Raw genomic sequence first — 13,382 nt, forward strand, 5'->3', positions numbered from 1 at the left:
AAACACCAATCAGAAAGAATGCATGCACCAATTTACAAAAGCTAAGATCTGGAAACAGCCCAAGTGCCCATCAGTAGACGAATGGATAAAAAAGCTGTGATACATTTACACCATGGAATATGCAACAGTAAAAATAAGGATTCCTTACCTTTTGAAATAGCATGGAGGAACCTGGAGAGCATTATGCTAAGTGAAAAGAGTCAGTCAGAAAAAGACAAGTATCACATGATCTCACTCATATGTGGAATCTAATGCACAAAATAAACTGATGAACAAAATACACTGAGTGGCCAAATTATTATGATCTCTGAATACATAATAATCTGGCCACTCTGTGTGTGTGTGTGTGTGTGTGTGTGTGTGTCTACACACACACACATATATTAGAGGCCCAGTGCATGAATTCGTGCATGGGTGGGTCTGGCCAGCCTGGTCAATAGTGGGGTTGGACGGCCTGCCTGCTGGTCAAACTCCTGGTCGAGGGGACAATTTACATATTAGCCTTTTATTATATAGGTTATACACTGAATGGCCAGATTATTATGTGTTCAGAGATCATAATAACCTGGCTACTCAGTGTAGATCCAGAGACATAGAAGCATAGAACAGATTATGGAACCTCAGAGGGAAGGCAGGTGGGTGGGAAGAGATCAAAGAACTTGCATGCATATAAGCATAACCAATGGATACAGACAGTACGGTGGTGAAGGCCTGGGGCCTGGGTGGGTGAGGGCAGACAAGAAGGGGTCAGTGGGGTTAAAAATTGAACATATGTAATACTTTCAACAATAAAGATTTTTTTCTAATGAACAAAAAAAAGGAAAAATAGCAATGGTCTAACACTTATTATGTTAATAAGGTGATATTGCAAAGCCATTAGATAATCAAAACCATTAGGTTACAGTGGTCTGTCTAGTAAAATTCATTTTACCCTACAGGTCTTACAAGTTTATATGATTATTCTTGTTGAAGTTTAAGCTAGTCAGCAATTAGTTAACTTGGGAAATAATATGAAGGAGAATAATGTTCATGTTTATTAACAACTGTATATTTGAGTTGGACTAGCACATATTTCATATTTCAGTCATCCTGGACATTGGATGAATGGGATATATGAAACTTACTCCTAAAATATGCTAAATGACATAAGATTGAAATCTATCAGAAGCTTTCACCAAATACTTCTTTGTATGAGAAGAATCTGATTTCTCTCTTGTCGTTCAAAAGTTCTAAACTATGACGAGCAAACCACTTGAACATTGATCATATACACAGTTGAGTAAAGAAGAAAAACATGCGGAAGCCAGTTTGGCTCAGTGGTAGAGCGTCGGCCTGCGGATGGAAAGGTCCCAGGTTCAATTCCGATCAAAGGCATGTACATTGGTTGCGGGCACATCCCCGGTAGGGGGTGTGCAAGAGGCAGCTGGTCGATGTTTCTCTCTCATCGACGTTTCTAGCTCTCTATCTCTCTCTCTTCCTCTCTGTAAAAAAAATCAATAAAATATATATTTTTTTAAAAAAAGAAGAAAAACATTTATTGTAATGCATAGAATAAAGAAAATATTTGTGGTTTTGGTGGTGTTATTCTCAGTTAGCATTAATTGACTGCCCATAAAATGTTGCTTAATGAATGTTAAATCAATATAAACTTGCTTAGGTTTTCCTATACATTATCTCACTTCGTCTCTAAAATTTCCCTATAAGGTATGTTTTAAGTTCATAGATTATGACATCCAATCTTGAAGCAATTAATGGACTTACTTGACCCATCTCCATGTCCCAAGACTTTGAGAGATCATACAGTGCTCTCCCTATGTGTGCAGTACTGGTTCATTCTTCTGATTCAGCGGGATGCAGTTCCATGGCCTGGAAGGTGAGAAAGGAGCTGGATTTGCAATTGGTAAAAAAAAAAAAAAAAAAAAAAAAAAGGTAGATATACACTTGCCCCTCGAGAGGTAAGGTGAGGCTTTGTGAAGCATGTGGTATTCCAGGAGTAGAGGATACATCAAAAGATAAGACGCATCATGGTAACTGAGTGTGGAGGACACCACTTGGGGAAGCTGTGTAGGCAGAAAGGAGGCTCATTGAGGAGACTTGAATAGAGAGATAGAGAGTGTGGTATTGCAATTTATAATAGGAAATAATGTATTTGCTCTTCAACCTGTTCCTGGCTCACAGCTTCTAAAACTTTTGGAATTTCTTTTAATAAAAGCAATAAATGTGTCTTTTATTATATTAACTATAGAGGCCCCTGTGCACGACATTCATGCACTGGGAGCAGGAGGTTCCCTCAGCCCAACCTGCACCCTGTAGCAGTCTGAGAGCCCTCTAGGGATGTCCAACTGACAGTTTAGGCCCGCAGGAGAGGCTCCTGCCACACTGATGTGCTCGCCAGTCGTCAGCCTGGCTTGTGGTTGAGCACCCTGGGGAGCACACTAACAACCAGGGGGCATCTCCTGCATCTTCCCCCTGGTAGTCAGTGTGCATCATAGCTACCGGTCGTTCCACCGTTCGGTCAATTTGCTTATTAGACTTTTATTATATAGGATGAGGTGATATTGCAAAGCCAAAAGAAAGGGTCTAGTTGGCAGGGGAACCAACTATTTGATCAGAGGGTTGAAACTTCCCATGTCCCACCCCAATCTCTTGGGAAGAGGTGGGGGCTAGAGGTTGTAGCAATCATCAAAGGCCAGTGGTGTAATCCATCATGAATATGTAATGAAGCCTCCCTAAAAAGGAAAAGGAAAAAAAGAAAAGGAAGGGCAGGGTTCAGAGAGCTTCTGGGTTGGTGAACACATGGAGGTGCTGGGCGAGTGGCATCCTGGAACGGGGGTGAAAGCTCCACACTTTACCCATGCCTTGTCCTATACATCTCTCCCATCTGGATGTTCCTGAGTGATACCCTTTTAAAATACTCCAGTGATCTAATAAACAAAATGTTTCTCTTGAGTTCTATGAGCCTTCCTAGCAAATGAATTGAACCAGAGGAAGGGGTATTGGGAACTCTCATTTATACCAAGCCGATCAAAAGTACAGGTAATAATCTGGGTTTGTGACTGGTATCAGAGATTGGGGGGTGGGGGTGGGGGCAAGAGACAGTCAAGTGAGAAGCTTAATTGCTATGGAACCCTTACCCTGTGGAATCTGTTATCTCAGGGTAGATGGTGTCAGAATTGAGATGAATTATAGGACATCCAAGTGCTGTTCTAAGAATCGCTTGTTGATGTGGGGAAAGCACACACACACACACACACACACACACACACACACATACACACACACACACACACACACACACACACACACACTGGCATTGGTACCAGAACTTGCCTGGAGAGAAAGCTAAGTCATTTATGCAGAAAGTGGGCATCCTGAGGCTGTGAAACTGTGTGAAAAAAAAGTTATCAAAGGTCCCGGGTTTGATTCCTTGGTTGCGGGCACATCCCCAGTAGGGGGTGTGCATGAGGCAGCTGATCAATGTTTCTCTCTCATCGATGTTTCTAACTCTCTATCCCTCTCTCTTCCTCTCTGTAAAAAATCAATAAAAATTTATTAAAAAAAAAAAGTTGTGAGTGGAAAATGAAACTCTTTAAGAAATAAGATACATGGTTGTTTAAATTTCATGGCTGCTCACTGGCGGATCAAACCCCAAATCTGGCCAAGTCAACATTCCTTTGCCTTAAAAATAATGGGATGTGATGTCCTCTTAGGGGCTGTATTCTTCATGGTGCCCATTATTCCCTATTCACCCCCTGGACTACCTGTCTAGCCCCTTAATCTCCCACAGTCTCTCCCAGTAATGCATACAGACATGTTCTAGCGATATGGAGCCCCAAAGCTCGGTTCCAAAAGGAACAAAGATTAGACCAGCATGGGATAATTTTTTTATTGGCTTGCTGGTGGACTACTTTGGGCTCATCCTTGTTTTTATAGCAAATTGTTTCAACCTGGCTTATAACTATGCAACTACAGTACCTGCTGGAATCAATCAGCCTTCCAAACCCAAACACGTTCATCTTTATCCAAATGTAATTTATCTGAAATGCCATGTTGGTGTGAGCATTATGTATTACTGCATAGGCTTTTATTTTCTTCTTAAATAATGAAACACCCTAATGGAAGCTATTCCCTCCAAATAAATTTTAATGAGCACTTATTTGCCCAAATTGTTCTTTCTCTGAGTGGCAGAAACTTAATATGAACTTGAATTATCAGAGGCTCTTTGTTATAATGGGCTTTGGGAATAAATCATGCAAAGATGACTTATTTTCCTATATCTTCCTAAGCTGCAAGTGCTGTAGTCACAACTTCCTCTTAAATGCAAAGTGAGTGTCAACATCTTACCTTGCATCTCTACAGGAAAATGTCACATCTGACACCGTGCCCAGGCGTAAGATATTACTGGGGATTGAAGTGAACGAGTAAGAAGCTTAATTGCTATGGAAGGGCGTGTATCCCAGACTTTGCTACTACAAATGAAAATTCATGCGTCTGCTACTTTTTTAAATCCCGTGCATTGAACTCTTTTTTCCTGAGGAAAGAAAGCAATTGGGAAATATTAGTCTGTATCCTGGCAGGCCATGGAGCTTGGGCCTTGCTGTGCTCGGAGAGCATTAGAGCAGGGCCAGATGCAGAACTTGGAAAAGTGCCTTCCGGAGAAGAGCTCCAGCCACAGCAAGAGTTATGAGTCAGTGGAGTGCGGAGCCAGATATGTGAGGGCTCCCGTAGACTCCAGAATGCACACCATTCATAGCTTCTCTAGACTTTCTCTCCATCTGAAATCCTGCCAAAGGGAGCCATTGCCATTTCCAAGTTGTTTTTTATAATAGAAATGACACTAGGAGGGGTCATTTAGTCCAGTTTTAAAAATTGGTGTCGCATATCTACTAGAAGCTTCTGGTTATTAAAAAAGCAACGGTGAAAGAGGGTTTCCATTTTTCAAGGAGCTCTGCTCTGGGATGAAAAACGCATCGCTAAGTCCAAGACACTTCAGTGAGTATCAGGCAGATTCCTCTTTTTCAACCCAAATAGTGTCAGCTCAGAAGGCCACCAGCATTCCTCTGGGCATGGTACAAGAGCATGGGCATCAGATGCTGATGGCTGCACCACCCACCAGCTGGGTGGCCTTGACAAAGTCAGTGAATACCCTAAAAACTCTGCTTCCTTGTAAGCAAAACAGGCAAAGAACACCCACCTTGAAGGCGGCTGTGAGGTGCACACACATTCTAGATAATCAGGGAATGCTCACTTGATCTCCTCTCCCCTGAGCAATCTCCAGTCATTCTGACCTCTCCCCCGTCATAGGACCCCAACCTCCGCACTTTCCTAGCAGTTTTGTCCAAGAGCAGCTCTGTCCGCAGAAATGATCTGGTCATTAGAATATGGGATCTCAGAAGATTTGGGGAGTGGAATTATTTAATCCATGTAGAGAGAAAATGGAGAATATTTTATTAAATGTGATTAAGATTATTTTATAGCCAATAATAAGCATGCTTTCTCATAATTTAGCCAGTTTAATGATTACTCCTAATTTAATAATAATTAGATAGCATTAAAATAACATTTATAAAACATTTAAAGGTTACAAAGCACTTGTATTTATTTTGTAATGTGATTCTCAGAACAGTCAAGTATTATCAGCAGGACAAGAAGTTTTACCACGAATTTTAAAAATGAGGAAACTGAGGCTTCGATGATTTATATGGCTTGTCCCAGTCATATGGAGAATTATTGGTAAAACATGCTCTGCTTCCAAATCACATCTCCTTGCAGCGTGCCACATTGCCTAAATGCATGTCTGTAAAAGAGGTCCCGTCTTGACTTTTATTCCATATCTGTATGCTCAGCTCAACTTGAATGTCAAATAGATAACTCATACTAGGTCCAAAATTCTATTCATGAACTCTCACCACACACCTTCCTCTCCTTAAATCTTCCTGACAGGCACTGCCAGTCAACCAGGTGTTCACACCAGAAGACTTGAGGTCACCCCAACACTTCACCTTTGCCCACCCAGTGGTCTCTGACCATCTCCATGGGCTCCACCTTTTAAATTACTTCTAAATCTGGCCCCACCATCCTAGATAGGACACCATCATCTTGTCCCTCTCATTGCCATGGCCTCCCAGAATTCATCCCTGCCCTGTAATCTGATTCTCCAGAGAACCACCAAAGTCATCTTTTAAAGGACAGGCATAGATCCATCCCTTCTTTACCTAAATCCTTCTTCCTCGGGCTTCTCAGAACACAGTAAAATCTTCTATGAGTGAGCCATCGCCAGCTGCTTTGAGCTTATCTGTTCTCTCTCTCCATCTTCCCCACAGCTACACAGACTCTCTCAGTTCCAGGCAGAGAAATCTCTTCCCACCTCTGGACATGCCCATAAGATACTCTCTGGATGATGTGCCCATGCTGCTCACTATAACGGCTTCCCTCCTGCTGTCCCTCAAGAATTCTTCTGAAGACCTTCTCCTCCTGGTGCCTTTTTCTCAACTCTCCTTTTGCTCCATGTGGTAGACAGAACAATAGCCTGCTTGCAGATGTCTGCATCCTACTCCCTGAAACCTGTGACTATGTGACCTTACATGGCAAAAGCCAAGGAATGGGCGCAGCTACTAGGTAAGATAAGACCCCAGATAAGACCCCTTCAAGACCCCAGAAAGAACACAGCCTGGCCAGACCCATTTCAGACTTCTGACCTTCAGAACTGTAGACATGTTTTGTTTAAGCCAGGGGTGGGGAAACTTTTTTTCTGCCAACGGTCATTTGGGTATTGATAATGCCATTCACAGGACATACAAAATTATTGACTTAAAAATTAGCCTGCTGTCCTTGGCCAAACATTTCATTAACTCACCTCAAATGCCTTGGCAGGGCCAGACCCCAAATGATTTCACGGGGATTACAAGGCGAGAAATACCGGTGATAGCAAAATAATATCCTTCGACTCCCAGGTCCTTTTGGCCTCCCTTGTCTTGTGTTTACATGACATTGCATACTTCTCCTGGCTGCACGTAGACCCCTGGCAAGTACATACTTGGAATATTTTGTTTAACGCTTGTTCTCCTAATCAGAGTGTGGCGCTCCTCATGTCATCTCTTTAGACTACAACTGGATCCCCAGCTTCTATCTAGCACAGGACTTGGCCCAAGAAAGAATTCATTGATTCAAAGAAAAAGATCACAGAGCGTTGTTGTGGCAGGGGAAGCGCTGTGTATTAGTAAAATAATGGAGATGGGCTATTTTCAAAGAAAGGGGCAAGTTATTGGCAGCGTGTATTGATCGGGCGGAGGAGGTCTCCCAGCGCTAGCCCATCACCTCTCCAAGGTGACACAGGGTAAATGCTGCTGAGCAGGGTGTGGCTGCGACCTCTCCAGTGAGCTTCAGAGTTTGTAGAGCAAGGGACTGAGGGGTCAGGTCCCTCTGAGGGCAGAGGACCCAGAGACCTGGCTCCTATGTTGCTATACTCTGAGAGGGGTCTTCCACCAGGCCGAAGGGATCTGGACCTGCTCTGGAGTATAGAGGTCTCAGAAACAGACAATGTCTCCTTGTGGGAAAAGAGGAGTATTTTTTACTTTTTATTTTTATTTATTTATTTTTAAATATATTTTATTGGGTTTCTACAGAGAGGAAGAGAGAGGGATAGAAAGCTAGAAACATCCACCAGTTGCCTCCTGCACATCCTCGACTGGGAATGTGCCCACAACCAAGGTACATGCCCTTGTCCAGAATCGAACCTGGGACCTTTCAGTCTGCAGGCCGATGCTCTATACACTGAGCTAAACCGGTTTTGGCAAGAGGAGTATTTTTGAGTGCCTACCATTTACTCATAGTTTACTCACCAGTGTAAAACACACACACACACACACAGCTTCTTTAGGATGTGCCAGATAAGACTTCCCAGTGAGGAAGAAGTCCAGTGCAGTGTTAGGTGTGATCCATTTCTAAGTAACTCATGTGATGTTCCAATTCTGGCTCTTTCATTTCTAGTGAAGGGACCAGAATCAGATCCCTAAATCTCTTTCCTTGTCTGCAGTGAGTTTATAAAGCTCCTCTCATCACATCGTTTCCATGTGCCGAGGATCAAACAGCACGCAGCTCAGATGCCCGGTGCACATCACGTCCTAGGCCACAAGAGTAGGAATTACTCTTTTCTGAGGGAGAGAAGGATGACACGTTTAATTGGGCACCGTTGTAAGCTGTGCACTTCCTCAGGAGCATTCGCAATCACCGCCTCGCTGGATCCACACCACACCCCTGAGGCAGGTGACATCCTCCCGACCCTGCAGGTGAGGCGTCTGGCTCGTGGAGGTGTGGGGTGTGCCCGGGACCACACAGTGTGTAAATGGCAGAAAGTCTGATCATTCTAGAGCCAGAGTGGCCTCCTGAAGGGGGCTCGGCTGTTCTTTTACCGGGGAAAGGAACAATCAATACCTCTGCGGGATTTCTGCTGGAGAGAATCCTGATGTGAGCACAGAGTTTCTGGGAAAAAAAAGAAATTGGCAAAGCTCACTGTCAACAATCAGAAGACGATCAACAGGAGGAAAGTACTCTGAGGAAGCGTTTTTAAAAATATCTTCTTTGAAACAGAGCTGATTTCCCTAGACAAGCGCAGAGCGAAATTCGTATAATTATCTATGCATGCACCCCTGCCATCTTCTATATTTTTAGACAGTGCGTTTTTAAAGAAAAAAGACAGAGGCTCCATTATTCACATTTTATCAAGCTGAAACATCTCTCTCTCCCTCGCTTCTCTGTTACAGTCATCAGCACAGCACGCTATGATGAATTTTGGGAGTGGGTTAACATGTATCTAAAAAAAAAAAATAGTGGAAAACATGTTTACTGTTTGTTGGTGCTTGTTAATGTGAAAATATAATCCTGATCCTTTGCTCCAGCAAAGAGTAGGGGCATGAACTCACAGGGGCAGACATGCATGGACATCATTGCCTACTGTTCCCTGCCCCGATACCACCTGGACAGCCAACTCCTTTTCCCAAGGCCCATGTTGATTCTATGTCTCCAAAGAGGGAATACTACATCTCACTATCCCTTTGCCTAGACTTTCTTGGAACCGTTGGGGTAAATATGCAGAGTGGTTGGAGGGGACCAGTCATGCTGGGGACATGGTAGGGTCCTAGATTCCATGTAACTGTGTGTGCCCACCACAGACTGAGCTAAGGACACATGTTCATTCACATGTGTTGAACCCTTTGTTTCCTTCCATCACCTCGTCAAAAGCCCCAGAGTGGTAAACACTGAGCCTTCTTCCAAACCCTCGGAAACCCTTAGAACATTGCCAGCTGTGTTTGGAACTGTCCAGCAGGTGGAAGCAAGCTTTTGTACATTGCGAAGCGTTAACCTGTTGGATACTCATTCCCGGGGAATGAGATGGAGTTGGTCTGTGCCTTCTTGCCAGGGAGATCCAGGGCGCTGGGCCCAGCCAGCCTCAGCGCGATCATGAGGCCAGTGACAAAGGACCTTGGAGATGCAGGAGGGTGACCAGAAACCAAGATTTACCCACGGCACTCAATGAGGCAAAGGGTGTAAAACAAATTGTACAATATAATCTCATTCAAAAATAAACATATATTTTGAAACAACACCAAAAGGAAATGTATGAAATTTCAATTTTTTGAGTTTGGGTTTTGTTTTGTTTTTTTTCTTGCTTCACTACTAGGAATACAGGTGATTTTCTTGTGTGAGTATGTTTGTGATGCAGACCTATAGTTTCCCAAATTTTCTGCATTAAGCACATACTGTGGTCATAATGAGGGGGGGGGGGGGAATCTGTTTTAAAAAACTGATCCACATCGGCCTCTGAGTTGGAGCCAAGTGAGTCCAATAAACACAGTCATTCCCCAGGCTCCCATGTACCCCCCGTTGGCTTCACTGTAACCAAGGAAATGGAACTCTAAAATGTGTGCATCATTGAGCGCTTAGTCATTGGACCACAGCTTTTGTAGGGATGTGGATGTAAGTGACTGCCTTTGTCAGAGCAGCCCGAGAAGCAGATGTAGCTTCCTTTACCCCTTGTCTCCTCTCTCCCCCTCCCCAAGCAGGGTGGCTGTCCTTGGACCACCCGTCCTCCCTGGAGGTCCAGGAAGAGGAAAACTACACACCAAGGTCGATAGCAAAGGAATGGGGACTTGGGGGAATTGGCCTGATTATATATCAACAGGTCTGATGCGCTACAAGAGCCACAGTTCGGACAAGGCAAGTATAGCTCTAATCCCAGCTTGGCAACCATTTAGCCTTTGGGCAAGTTTCTTAGTCTCACCTGGCCTCGCGTTCCTCATCTTTTCGGGGGTCCTTAGGCATTGTTGAAATTGTGCAGAACATGGATTCCTCCTCAGAGCAGGAACTGGAAAAAAAATGACAGCTGTGACTCAGAAACACAAGCAAACCATCTTAGCTCAGTAAATGTGGAATGGAAATAAAGCATGTGCCTTTATGTCTCCTTAAAATGAAAGAAAACCAAAACACCCCACCCTCTCACACACCCCAGGTACAATTGTACAAAATCCTTTGATGTTTCCAAGTAAAGCCAGAATGTCAGAATCTTCTACGCCTTTGTTGTCGGGCTTGGTAGCCACAAAGCACAAGTGGTTCTTCTGAACTGAGATGCGCTGGAATGTAACCCCCACCCCAGTCCCCCCCCCCCCCCCCCCCGCCAAATCCAAAGATTGTGCATGAATAAAAATGTAACGTGTCATTCAAATTTTGCATTGGATAGATGTTAAACTTACCTACACTGAGTGGCCAGATTATCATGAACAACCGACCTTTGTAGGCAAATTAACCATACACTGTATTGTACAGGATATGGAAGCCAAAGGCCAGTTCGAACACCTTTGCTATCTGCAGTTACCACGATAAAACGTCTCCAGTTCACACAGGAGCACAAGGATTGAACAGTCGAGCATTGGAAAGAAAATCATGTGGTCCGATAATGAATCACGTTTCCAGGAGCATCATGCAGATGGCAGAGTACGAATTTCACGGAAATAGCATGAAAGCATGCGCCCCATATGCATGAGTACAACCTTTCAAGCTGGTGGGGGCAGTGTTATGGTTTGGGGCATGTATTCCTGGCATGATTTGGGCCCTTTAAATCATGTGGAACAACGTCTGAATAGCACAACATACCTAAGTATCGTTGCTGATCAAGTTAGTCCTATCATGTTAATGATGTATCCCAATGGAGATGGCTTCTTCCAACAAGACAATGCACCATGCCACGGTGCTCATATTGTGCAGGAGTGGTTTCAAGAACATGAGGGAGGCTTTAACTTGCTTAGGTGGCCCCTGCAACTACCAGATCTCAATCCAATTGAGCTTTGTGGGACCAAGTTAAAAGAGCCACCAGGCAGCTGGTTCCAAACCATCAAATCTCACAAAACTGGGCAATGCTATTCATCAGGCATGGTGTCAGATTCCTTGCATCACCTTTCAACATCTCATGGAGTCAATGCCAAGAAGAATCGCCGCAGTATTGAAGGCAAAAGGTGGCCCAATGAAGTACTGATGGGGTGGTCATAATCTGGCCACTCAGTGTATATTGGTCATCATGATTGAAATGTATTGTCCCCTGTTACTTTTACTGTGCTATACTTGAAAATTTAAAATGAGCCAAAACCGGTTTGGCTCAGTGGATAGAGCCTCGGCTTGCGGACTGAAGGGTCCCAGGTTTGATTCCTGTTAAGGGCATGTACATTGGTTGCGGGCACATCCCCAGTAGGGGGTGTGCAGGAGGCATCTGAGTCAATGTTTCTCTCTCATTGATATTTCTAACTATCTGTTCCTCTTTCTTCCTCTCTGTGAAAAATCAATAAAATATATATTTTTTTAAGAAAATTTAAAGTTATTCATGTGGCTGGCATTATGCTTCTCGCAGACAGTGTTGATCGAGATTTCCTTTCTGGATATAGTCTCTCTGTAAGGTCTTTCATCCATTGCCTGCATGATGAGAGAACTATGTGAGGTGCATTGCAACAGGGAGGAAGGGTTGAAGGTAGTCTACTACTCTAGTCCTCACTGGGTTATGGCTGGCTGGGATTTAAGTCACTTTCTCTTCCTCCTTCCCTCCTTCTGCCTCTTCTTCCTTGCTCATTCCTCTTTTTCCTTTTCTGTAGAATCTCCTGCACCAAAGCGGCAGGCCATTGCTGAGCTCTAATAAGAGTGAAGTGTGGGGCCAGATAATTAGCTACTGTTATACTTCACTCATCATTAGCAACTGATTTACTGGGAAAGCTTTACTCCAGGAAAAATCATTACCTGCCAGTGTGATGTGATCCGTACTCAGGTTTTGCCGCCCAGAATACTTCCAATGTGCTTTAAGTAACAGTGCTCTGATTTTTCTTTGCAAAAACAGATCAATACCTTTGTTTGTGTCAGTCACAGTGCCCTACCCTTTTCCCCCTCCCTACTGGGCATTCAGGACAACCTGACGCCCTTTTCCAGAGCTTGAGTCTCAAGAGGAATGGCCCACCTTAGGAATGGAGGTGTAGCTAGGCCATACGGATATGTCTCCTGCTACAGGATTCTTAGAGCTATCTTGATATTGTGCCTGATTGATTTCCAATTCTTCTTTCAATGTAATGAGCTACCCAGTAGCCTTGAAATAACTTCCTTTTGCATTTAAGCTACAAAGAATCACTTTCTTTATATATATATTATTGATTTCAGAGAGGAAGGGAGAGGGAGAGATAATAACATCAATGATGAGAGTCATTGATCAGCTGCCTCCTGCACACCCCGTACTGGGGATCAAGCCTGCAACCCAGGCATGTGCCCAGAATGAGAATGGAACCATGACCTCCTAGTTCATATGTCTACTCTCAATCTCTGAGCCACACCAGCTGAGCCAGAGTCATTTTCTATTCTTCAAAGCCAACAGCCCTCTTTGTTATTATCCTGATTTTGCAAAAGAGTGAAATACTGTAAAAAGTATTTAAGGACCTTTATCCCTGACTGCAAATATTAGTGCCAACAGGAATAAGAAAGAATAAATTGTTGAAATATAGCCCTCAACGTTGTCTTTATAAAAACTACAATGAACCTGAGCTGAATTGAGCACGGAGCTGAATCCCTCCAGTGCCTGGCAGACCTCACCTCCCTGCTATAGGGTGGAGCTCCGGGAACTGAGAGCTAAGGGAAAGGATGGCCTGGATTTTCGGTACAGTGAGTCTTCATTCAAGCAAAATAACTTATAAACATCAAAACTTGATTTTATAAAGGACAGCTTGAAAAGAAAGAAACATCAATTGAGCTATCAGCTGTTAAGTGTATAAACATTGTTGGGACACCCTGTATATGAAACTTTAATTATTCGTTGTTATTCAAGCAGAAACCTGGGTGTTTCACCTGGTTAATTGAGGTTT

General features: G+C 43.6%; 1 long non-coding RNA gene across 1 annotated transcript in view; it reads right to left on the reverse strand.

Moving 5' to 3' along the window:
• Positions 1–7,934: 7,934 nt before the first annotated feature.
• Positions 7,935–13,382, reverse strand: part of LOC311610260 — a 42,737-nt gene continuing 37,289 nt past the window's right edge. Inside the window, exons 2-3 of the long non-coding RNA XR_014792936.1 lie at positions 10,280–10,363; positions 7,935–8,481 (exon numbers count right to left, since the gene is read on the reverse strand). This is a non-coding gene — a long non-coding RNA (uncharacterized lncRNA). The remainder of the gene's footprint in view (positions 8,482–10,279; positions 10,364–13,382) is intronic.

This window comes from Pipistrellus hanaki (genome assembly GCF_964339955.1).
Source record: "Pipistrellus hanaki genome assembly, chromosome: 15".
In the NCBI taxonomy this organism is placed as follows: Eukaryota; Metazoa; Chordata; class Mammalia; order Chiroptera; family Vespertilionidae; genus Pipistrellus; species Pipistrellus hanaki.